Source organism: Arachis hypogaea, chromosome 9, assembly GCF_003086295.3.
Source record: "Arachis hypogaea cultivar Tifrunner chromosome 9, arahy.Tifrunner.gnm2.J5K5, whole genome shotgun sequence".
In the NCBI taxonomy this organism is placed as follows: domain Eukaryota; kingdom Viridiplantae; phylum Streptophyta; class Magnoliopsida; order Fabales; family Fabaceae; genus Arachis; species Arachis hypogaea.
The window spans coordinates 47,750,200-47,761,732 of NC_092044.1; the positions used below are offsets into that span (position 1 = coordinate 47,750,200).

Sequence of the window (11,533 nt, forward strand, 5' to 3'; positions counted from 1 at the left end):
CCTTTGAGAAAAGGTAATGGCCGAATAGGAATCACCATAAAAAGCGTAGCCGTAGCCCAAAAAGCGTAGCCGTAGCCTAAGGCATCATTTTTTTCAGTTTTGGCTACACTTTTCAAGTGTACCTGAATGGGTGTTTTTCTTGTAGTGTTTATGGCAGAAGCAGAATGGAGATGAACTCTAGCGACAACGACGGCAGAAATAGCGGCGGAGGCAGTGACGAAAATGGTAGTGGATATTGATAAACCCCATTTTTAAGATTTATCTTGTATTGATTTCGAGGGTTTTATCAATGATCCTACGCACTTATTCATATGAAAAATACATGATTTTGTGTTCCTTTCCCAATTTTGCCTTATGGATGAAAACATGCTTCTTTTGCACTAAATTAGATATATTCTTAATCCTCCTCTAGTACCATTCGATACCGTGACCCGTGTGTTAAGTGGTTTCAGAGTTTACAGGACATGGATGACTTAGAGGAGAGAATGGGAGCATGCATAAAGGAAAGGATCATGGAAAATTGAGCTTTGGAAACTTCAGCAGTGGCGCGCGCGCACACATGGCGCGTCCGCGCAGATTTGCGCCAGCAGAGCCAAAGCCAGGAGCCAAGCTACGAGCTGGCGCATTTAGTGGCTAAGACTTAATCCTCATGGACGCGCCCACGCACATTATGCCAGAGCGCAGATTGCAAATGCCTCAGGGATGCGTACGCGTGCTGTGTACGTACGCGCCGATTGCCACATGTGATTTTTTAAGAGGCACGTGACCAGCGCGTGAAGGCAGTTAGAAACCCTATTTTGGGGAAGAGTTTTGGCGGGGAAAAGCTTAAGAAGGCCAAGGATTGAGGGGTTTAGGGGGTTCATTCAATTTGGACACTTTCTTAGATATTTTCCTAGAGTTGGTTACCTTTTGGGTAGAGAGAGAACCTCCAACCTCTATCTAGGATTTCATTCTCCATTGCAATTCTCCTTTGATTCTTTTGGTGAGATCCATTGTAATACACTTTTATTTTGATGCAATTAGTAGATCTACTCTTCTCCTATTCTCAATTTGTGTTCTTTGATCCTCTCACTTTGGATCTAGCTTTGACTTTGTTACTTGGATTTGGAACTAGTGACTTGAGGTACTTTCATATCCATTACTTGTAATTGTTCAATTGTTGATGATTGTGTGATTTAGTTCTATTAAATTCAATTCTTCATTTCATTTTCATAATGCCTCTTATGAATGCTCACCAAATGTTTGATAAAATGCCAACACTAGTTATGGAGTAAAGGTCTTTCACTTGGCTTAGGGTTTGAACCATTAGAAAAACTTGAATAGTGGATGTCAATTGTTGATTGAAAATTCAGAATTGCTAATTGGTTTGGAGTGCACTAAAGCTAGACTCCCTTAGGGTGAAGCTAGGAATTGTGACTCAAACTAATTACTTTCACTTGAATCTCCTCTATAATTAGAGGTCAACTAAGTGAAGCAAGACTTAATTGTTATCATCATTGAAGGAAACTATAGTGATAGAACTTCCAATGTTAACCCTTGGCCAAATCCTTTAATATTGATTGTTTGTTGTCTACTTTTGCTAGCTTGAACTAGTACATCAATCTTCAAAAACCACAACAAAAGCTTCCTAATCAATAACATGCATTCTATAGTAATTCCAAGGGAGGACGCTCGGGAGATTAATACTCTCGATTGTATATTGTAGAATTGTTTGATGTGAGATTTGAGTGTCGATTAGACTATACTCACGATTGTATTCACTATTAAATTCTATATCGACATACAACATTTCGTTTATCAAAATGGCGCCGTTGCCGGGGAGTTGCTTATGTGTGCCATGCTATTGTTTAGTGTAAATATGTACATACTTGCATTTTTTCTTGATTGTTTCTTTGTTTGATTGACATAAGATTAATCTTTGTCTAATTCCACTTGTTGCCGTGAGCTTCATACTCCCTTCATTGCATGACGCGTTCATAACCAAATTCGAGCTTAGCCCCATTTGACCCGGAAATTGAACGAACTTTGCTCCACGTTAGGCAAGCTCGGAGGCGGTTGACCTTTGAGGAAGGTGAAAAGGTTCCTACCAATTCACGAACCTTACCCGAAGTGAATTTCGAACCGTCATTCGAAGAAGGCACTAGCTATCCCTCCGTTAATACTACTAATAATTCTTATTTTGATCTAGGTGCCGACACCATGGCCACTCCGAGGAGAGTTACTCTCAAGGAAGTGGGTGCACCAGATTATATCTATCAACCCGTTCATGTGCTTCATCCAAACTTGAATGCGAATTTTGAACTCAAGACTGCTTTGATTCACCTCCTACCTAAGTTCCATGGACTTCCCGTACAAGATCCTATTCGACACCTCAAGGATTTTCATAGTATATGCTCAACAACTAGACGGGAAGGATCCAATGAAGTTGCTATGTGGTAGTTTGCTTTCCCATTCTCTCTTGAGAATAAAGCTAAACAGTGATGTTATTTCCAATTGGGACTTGCTTAGAAGAGGATTCTTAGAAAAATTCTTGCCCCCAGAAAGGATGGACAAGCTAAGGAAGGAGATCTCATGCATTGTGCAAGGCGAAACGGAACCCCTATGCGAGTATTGGGAGCGGTTTCGCAAACTTCTTGATGCATGCTCCAACCACATGATTGACACTCAAGTGTTGCTCGACCCTACATATGCCAAGGGATGTGAGAACAAGATAGGACTCTTTTGGATTCCTCTAGCAATGGTTCTTTGTCTAAATATAAGACGGCGGAGGAAGCATGGCAACTCATTGGTGACTTGGCCGAGTCCAACCAACATGCGAGACGGAGAGTTAACCGCCCAAAGACCGTGAATGAAGTATCCTCTAATAGTGAGGCCACCGCTCTTGCCAAATCCTTGGGCGAGATGACAAACATCCTAAAGCAACTCCAATTGGGTCAGCAACAACCTCATCAACAATACCCTCCACCACCTCCTCAACAATATAGTCAACAATTGGTCCCCCAAAAAGTGTGTGGCATTTGTTCTTGCTATTCCCACTACACGGACGAGTGCCCAAGTCTTCAAGAAGACAACACCTTGGCGGCTACCTACAACTTTTATGACCACCCAAATCAAGGATACTACCAACAAGGCGGCAATTTCAACCAAGGGTATCCTCAACAAGGAGGAAACTACAATTAAGGGGGTGGCAATTCTAATCAAAATTGGAGAGACAACTCTAACCAATGGAGGGACAATTACCAACAAGGAGGTATGGACAACAACAACAATAGAGGCAATCAAAGATGGAACAACAACAACTCACAAAATCGACTATACTCCCAAAGCCAACTATACACCCAACAAAACCAAGGAAGAAACTACCAAACCTATCAACCACTACATCAACGACCACCACCTCAATCCAACCAACCACAAGCCCCTCAAATCACATACCCTTCCACTTCTCCCAATCAAGATGATACACTCCGGACCATACTCCAAGGCCAAAAAGGGCTTCAAACCACACTTGCTTCTGGCCTTACCAGCCTTACATCTACTCTACAAGCCCTTCTTGCACGCATGGACCCACCCTCCACTTCTGCTCCTCAAGCCCCAAATTCTAGTGACATTCCCTCTCAACCTCAACCCAATCCTAAAGGTGGCATTAATGCCATTACCTTGAAATCCGGGACTCAATTGAAAGAGAAGAAGGTAAAGGACCCAAGTTCGATCATAATCACTCAAGAGGAGGAGAGAATTGAGATTAGAAGAGGAGGAGGAAGCACAAGTCATAGTTGAGGATGAAGAGGCTCAACCAACAAGTGCGGTCCCCAAGAATAAGAGAGTCGTGGAAGAAGAAATTGCTCAACCAATCCCATTTCCTACACTTGAAAAGAAAGCTAGGAAGCGTAATGAACTTGACCTCAAAATGGTAGAGATGTTCAAGAAAGTTGAGGTAACCATCCCCCCTTTGATGCTATCCATCAAGTACCTAAATATGAAAAATTCCTTAAGGATTTATGCATGAACAAGATAGAATTATTGAGTTAGAAACTATTCCATTGGGGAGTTCTATTTCCGCTTTAATGGGAGCATTACCCGAGAAGTGTGATGATCCTGGCCCGTGCATGGTCACTTGCACCGTAGATGGGGTTCAATTTCTAGATTGTATGTATGATCTCGGTGCATGCATTAGCATTATGCCTCTTTTTGTCTACCGTATATTGAGGCTACCACCATTGAAGAGGTCAACGGCAAGATTTGTTTTGGCGGACAAGAGCATAATAACCGTGACGGGTGTTGCGGAAGATGTATTGGTGAATATAAAAGGGTTGGTGTTTCCAATTGATTTTTACGTTCTTGAGATGCCATCAAGCGATTCCAAGAGGGCATCATCTATTCTACTTGGGAGACCATTTTTGAGGAATTCTAGATTCAAGTTAGATGCTGATAAGCGGATAATTTATACGCTTTTTGGCATTGTTTTTAGGTAATTTTTAGTAGGATCTAGCTACTTTTAGGGATGTTTTTATTAGTTTTTATTCAAAATTCACATTTCTAGACTTTACTATGACTTTGTGTATTTTTCTGTGATTTCAGGTATTTTTTGGCTGAAATTGAGGGACCTAAGCAAAAATCTGATTCAGGCTAAAAAATCTGACCTCCCTGTACTCGAAATGAATTTTCTGGAGCTATAGAACTCCAAATGGCGCGGTCTCAACTTTGTTGGAAAGTAGACATCCAGGGATTTCCAGCAATATATAATAGCCCATACTTTAGTCGAGGTTAGATGATGCAAAATGGCATTCAACTCTAGTTTCATGCTGCATTCTGGAGTAAAACGCCAGAAACACGTCACAAACCAGAGTTAAACGCCAAAAACACGTTACAACTTGGCGTTTAACTCCAAGAGAAGCCTCTGCACATGTAAAGCTCAAGCTCAGCCCAAGCACACACCAAAGTGGGCCCCGAAAGTGGATTTCTCCACTAAGACTTATTTCTGTAAACCCTAGTAACTAGTTTAACATAAATATAACTTTTTACTATTGTATTAGACATATTGGTATCTATCTTTGGACGTTTAGTTCTTAGACTTTGGGGGCTGGCCATTCGGCCATGCTTGGACCATCACTTATGTATTTTTAATGGTGGAGTTTCTACACACCATAGATTAAGGTGTGGAGATCTACTGTTCCTCGAGTGTTAATGCAATTACTATTATTCTTCTATTCAATTCATGCTTATTCATATTCTAAGATATTCACTGCACTTCAACATGATGAATGTGATGATCCGTGACACTCATCATCATTCTCACCTATGAACGCGTGCCTGACAACCACTCCCGTTCTACTTTAGATCGAGCGCATATCTCTTGGATTCCTTAATCAGAATCTTCGTGGTATAAGCTAGAATTATTGGCGGCTATTCCTGAGATCCGGAAAGTCTAAATGTTGTCTATGGTATTTCGAGTAGGATCTGAGAAGGGATGACTGTGACGAGCTTCAAACTCGCGAGTGTTGGGCGTAGTGACAGACGCAAAAAAATCAATGGATTCTATTCCAACATGATCGAGAACCGACAGATGATTAGCCGTGCTGTGACAAAGCATTTGGACCATTTTCACTCAGAGGATGAGAAGTAGCCATTGACAACGGTGACGCCCTACATACAGCTTGCCATAGAAAGGAGTAAGAATGATTGGAGGAAGGCAGTAAGAAAGCAGAAATTCAGAAGGGACAAAGCATCTCCATACACTTATCTGAAATTCCCACCAATGATTTACATAAGTATCTCTATCTCTATTTTATGCATTATTTATCTTAATTTTCGAAAACCATTATAACCATTTGAATCTGCCTAACTGAGATTTACAAGATGACCATAGCTTTCTTCATACCAACAATCTTCGTGGGATCGACCCTTACTCACGTAAGGTATTACTTGGACGACCCAGTGCACTTGTTGGTTAGTTGTGCAAAGTTGTGACAAAGTGTGATTCACGTTTGAGAGCACCAAGTCTTTGGCGCCATTGTTGATGATCACAATTTCGTGCACCAACCTTTTGGCGCCGTTGCCGGGGATTGTTCGAGTTTGGACAACGGTTCATCTTGTTGCTCAGATTAGGTAATTTTCTTTTCAAAAAGTTTTCAAAAATCTTTCAAAAATTTTTATTTTATTTTCGTTTTTCCAAAAAGAAATTTTTGAAAAAAACCAAAAAAATTAATAAAATCATAAAAATAAAAAATATTTTGTGTTTCTTATTTGAGTCTAGTGTCAATTTTTAAGTTTGGTGTCAATTGCATGTTTTAAAAAACTTTTGCATTTTTCGAAAATTCATGCATGTGTTCTTCATGATCTTCAAGTTGTTCTTGGTAAGTCTTGTTTGATCTTCATATTTTCTTGTTTTGTATCTTTTGTTATTTTTCATATGCATTTTTGCATTCTATGTCTAAGCATGAAAATTTTCTAAGTTTGGTGTCTTGCATGTTTTTCTTTTCTTGAAAATTTTTCAAAAATAAGTCTTGATGTTCATCTTGATCTTCAAAGTGTTCTTGGTGTTCATCTTGACATTCATAGTGCTCTTGCATGCATCATTGGTATTGATCCAAAATTTTCATGTTTTGGGTCATATTTGTGTTTTTCTCTCTCATCATTAAAAATTCAAAAAAATAAAAAATATATCTTTCCCTTATTTTACTCATAAAATTTGAAATCTTTGGGTTGACTTAGTAAAATTTTTTTAAAATAAGTTGTTTCTTGTTAGTCAAGTCAAGATTTCAATTTTAAAAATCCTATCTTTTCAAAATCTTTTTCAAAAATCAAATCTTTTTCATTTTTTCATTGTTTTTGAAAATTTTTAAAATTGATTTTCAAAATCTTTTTCTTATCTTCATTTCAAAATTTTGAAAACTTTACTAACAATTAATGTGATTGATTCAAAAATTTGAAGTTTGTTACTTTCTTGTTAAGAAAGGTTCAATCTTTAAATTCTAGAATCATATCTTTTAGTTTCTTATTAGTCAAGTAATCAAATTTTAATTTAAAAAAATAAAATCTTTTTCAAAATATCTTTTTCAAAATATATTTTTCAAATCATATATTTTTCAACCATATATTTTCAAATCATATCTTTTTCAAAATCAATTTCAAAATCTTTTCTAACTTCTTATCTTTTCAAAATTGATTTTCAAATCTTTTTCAACTAACTAATTGACTTTTTGTTTGTTTTACTATTTCTTATCTTTTTCAAAACTACCTAACTACTTTTCTCTCTCTAATTTTCAAATATTCCTTACCCTTTTTTCAAAATTCTTTTTAATTAACTAATTGTTTCAAATTTTATCTTTAATTTTATTTCTTCTCTTAATTTTTGAAAATCACTAACCATTTTTCAAAAACAATTTTTGAAAACTCTTCTCTCTCATCTCTTTCTATTTATTTATCATTTACTAACTCTTCTCTTCATCTAAAAATTCGAACTCTCTCTTCTCCTCTGTGTTCGAATTTTTCTCATCCTTCTTCTATTCTTTTCTTCTTCTACTCACATAAAGGAATCTCTATACTGTGACATAGAGGATTCCTCTTCTTTTCTATTCTATTCTTTTTCATATGAGCAGGAGCAAGGACAAGGACATTATTGTTGAAGCAGATCCTGAACCTGAAAGGACTCTGAAGAAGAAGCTAAGAGAGGCTAAAGCACAACAATCCAGAGAAAACCTTACAGAGAATCTCGAAAAAGAGAGAAATATGGCCGAACCCAATAACAATGGTGGAGGCGCAAGGAGGATGCTTGGTGATTATACTACACCTACTTCCAACTTTTATGGAAGAAACATCTCAATCCCTGACATTGGAGCAAACAATTTTGAGCTGAAACCTCAACTAGTTACTCTGATGCAACAGAACTGCAAGTTTCATGGACTTCTATCAGAAGATCCCTATCAGTTTTTAACTAAGTTCTTACAGATCTGTGAGACTGTTAAGACCAATGAAGTACATCCTGAAGTCTATAGGGCTCATGCTTTTCCCTTTTGCTGTAAGAGACAGAGCTAGAACATGGTTGGACTCACAACCTAAAGATAGCCTGGACTCTTGGGATAAGTTGGTCATGGCCTTCTTGGCCAAGTTCTTTCCTCCTCAAAAGTTGAGCAAGCTTAGAGTGGATGTTCAGACCTTCAAGCAAAAAAATGATGAATCCCTCTATGAAGCTTGGGAAAGATACAAGCAGATGACCAAAAAGTGTCCTTCTGACATGCTTTCAGAGTGGACCATTCTGGATATATTCTATTATGGTCTATCTGAGTTCTCTAAGATGTCACTAGACCATTCTGCAGGTGGATCCATTCACCTAAAGAAAACTCCTGCAGAAGCTCAAGAACTTATTGACATGGTTGCAAATAACCAATTCATGTACACTTCTGAGAGGAATCCTGTGAGTAATGGGACGCCTCAGAAGAAGGGAGTTATTGAAATTGATACTCTGAATGCCATATTAGCTCAGAACAAAATTTTGACTCAACAAGTCAACATGATTTGTCAGAGTCTGAATGGATGGCAAAATGCATCCAACAGTACTAAAGAGGCATCTTCTGAAGAAGAAGCTTATGATCCTGAGAACCCTGCAATGGCAAAGGTGAATTACATGGGTGAACCCTATGGGAACACCTATAATTCCTCATGGAGAAATCATTCAAATTTCTCATGGAAGGATCAATAAAAGCCTCAACAAGGCTTTAATAATGGTAGAAGAAACATGCTTAGCAATAGCAAGCCTTTTCCATCATCTTCTCAGCAACAGACAGAGAATTCTGAGCAGAGCCCCTCTAGATTAGCAAACATAGTCTCTGATCTATCTAAGGCCACTTTAAGTTTCATGAATGAAACAAGGTCCTCCATTAGAAATTTAGAGGCACAGGTGGGTCAGCTGAGTAAGAAAATCACTGAAACTCCTCCTAGTACTCTCCCAAGCAATACAGAAGAGAATCCAAAAAGAGAGTGCAAGGCCATTGATATTATCAATATGGCCGAATCCAAAGAGGAAGGGGAGGACGTGAATCCCAATGAGGAAGACCTCATGGGACGTCCTCCAAACAGAAGGGAGTTTCCTATTGAGGACCTAAAGGAATCTGAGGCTTATATAGAGACCATAGAAATTCCATTAAACTTCCTTTTGCCATTCATGAGCTCTGAGAACTATTCTTCCTCTGAAGAGGATGAAGATGTGACTGAAGAGCAAGTTGCTCAACATCTATGAGCCATCATGAAGCTGAATGCCAAGTTGTTTGGTAATGAGACTTGCAAAGGTGAACCTCCCTTGCTCATTAGTAAACTAGATACATGGGTTCAGCAAACTCTACCTCAAAAGAAACAAGATCCTGGTAAATTCTTAATATCCTGTACCATAGGCACCATGACCTTTGAGAAGGCTCTTTGTGACCTGGGGTCAGGTATAAATCTTATGCCACTCTCTGTAATGGAGAAGCTGGGGATCTTTGAGGTACAAGCTGCAAGAATCTCATTAGAGATGGTAGACAAGTCAATAAAATAAGCTTATGGGTTGGTAGAGGACGTGTTAGTGAAGGTTAAAGGCCTTTACATTCCTGCTGATTTTATAATCTTAAATACTGGGAAGGATGAGAATGAATCCATCATTCTTGGAAGACCCTTCCTAGCCACAGCAAAAGCTATGATTAATGTTGACAGAGGTGAACTAGTCCTTCAATTGAATGGGGACTACCTTGTGTTTAAGGCTCAAGGATCTTCCTCTGCAACCATGGAGAGGAAGCATGAAAAGCTTCTCTCAATATAGAGTCAAACAAAGCCCCCACAATCAAACTTTAAGTTTGGTGTTGGGAGGCCACAACCAAACTCTAAGTTTGGTGTTGAGAAGCCCCCACATTCAAACTCTAAGTTTGGTGTTGGGAGGCCCTCATCATGCTCTGATGATCTCTGAAGCTCCATGAGAGCTCACTGTCAAGATATTGATATTAAAGAAGCGCTTATTGGGAGGTAACCCAATTTTTAATTATTTATATTTTTATTGTTCTTTTATGTTTTATTAGATTTATGATCATGTGGAGTCACAAAACAATTGCAAAAATTAAAAACAGAATTAAAATAGCAGAAGAAACAGCACACACTGGAGGAAGAGCTTACTGGCATTTAAACGCCAATAAGGAGCATCTGGCTGGCGTTTAACACCAGAACAGAGCATGAAGCTGGCGTTGAACACCAGAAACAAGCAGTAATCTGGCGTTCAAACCCCAGGATTGCACCTTGAGGAAAGATGATGTTGAACGCCAGAAACAAGCAGCAAATTGGCGTTTAACGCTAGGAGCAAGCATAGAGCTGGCGTTTAACGCCAGAAACAAGCATCAGTCTGGCGTTAAACGCCAGGATTGCATACAGAGGGCATTTTACACGCCTAAAGGGTGCAGGGATGAGAAATCCTTGACACCTCAGGATCTGTGGACCCCACAGGATCCCCACCTACCTTCTTCTTCTCTCTCACACCTTTTCATAACACTCTTCCCCAAACATCATTCACCAATCACCTCAATCACTCTTCCCCATCTCTTCTTCACCACTCACATCCATCTACTCTTCCCCATAAACCCCACCTACATTCAAATTCAAAATCTCTTTCCCACCCAATCCCACCCTACATGACCAAACCATAAACCCTTCATCCACTCCTATATAAACCCCTCAACACTCCTTCATTCTTCACACACAACCATCAATACTTATCCCCTTGGCCGAACCCTAAACCTCCCTCCATCTCCTCCAATTTCTTCCTCTTCTTCTCATATTCTTTCTTCTTTTGCTCGAGGACGAGCAACTGATGAGCGGATAATTTGTACGCTTTTTGGCATTGTTTTTAGTATGTTTTTAGTATGTTTTAGTTAGTTTTTACTATATTTTTATTAGTTTTTAGTTAAAATTCACTTTTTTGTACTTTAATATGAGTTTGTGTGTTTTTTTGTGATTTCAGGTATTTTCTGGCTGAAATTGAGGGACCTGAGCAAAAATCTGATCCAGAGGCTGAAAAGGACTACAGATGCTGTTGGATTCTGACCTCCCTGCACTCGAAGTGGATTTTCTGGAGCTGCAGAAGCCCAATTGGCACGCTCTCAACTGCATTGGAAAGTAGACATCCTGGGCTTTCTAGAAATGTATAATAGTCTATACTTTGCCTGAGATTTGATGGCCCAAACTGGCGTTCCAAATCAGCTCAAAACTGCCCAACGTTAAACGCCGGAACTGGCACAAGAATGGGAGTTAAACGCCCAAACGGGCACAAAAGCTGGCGTTTAACTCCAAGAAGAGTCTCTACACGAAAATGCTTCAATGCTCAGCCCAAGCACACACCAAGTGGGCCCGGAAGTGGATTTTTATGTCATTTACTCATATTTGTAAACCCTAAGCTATTAGTTCTCTATAAGTAGGACCTTTTGCTATTGTATTTTCATCTTTTGATCACTTTAGGTCCTTAGATCATCTTTGGATGTCTAGTTCTTAGATTATTGGGGGCTGGCCTCTCGGCCAT

At 39.1% G+C, this 11,533-nt stretch overlaps 1 non-coding gene across 1 annotated transcript; it reads right to left on the reverse strand.

Moving 5' to 3' along the window:
* Nucleotides 1-8,134: 8,134 nt before the first annotated feature.
* Nucleotides 8,135-8,242, reverse strand: LOC112713716 (small nucleolar RNA R71). The gene has a single exon (XR_003158685.1). It is a non-coding gene; the product is annotated as a small nucleolar RNA R71 (small nucleolar RNA).
* Nucleotides 8,243-11,533: the final 3,291 nt, after the last annotated feature.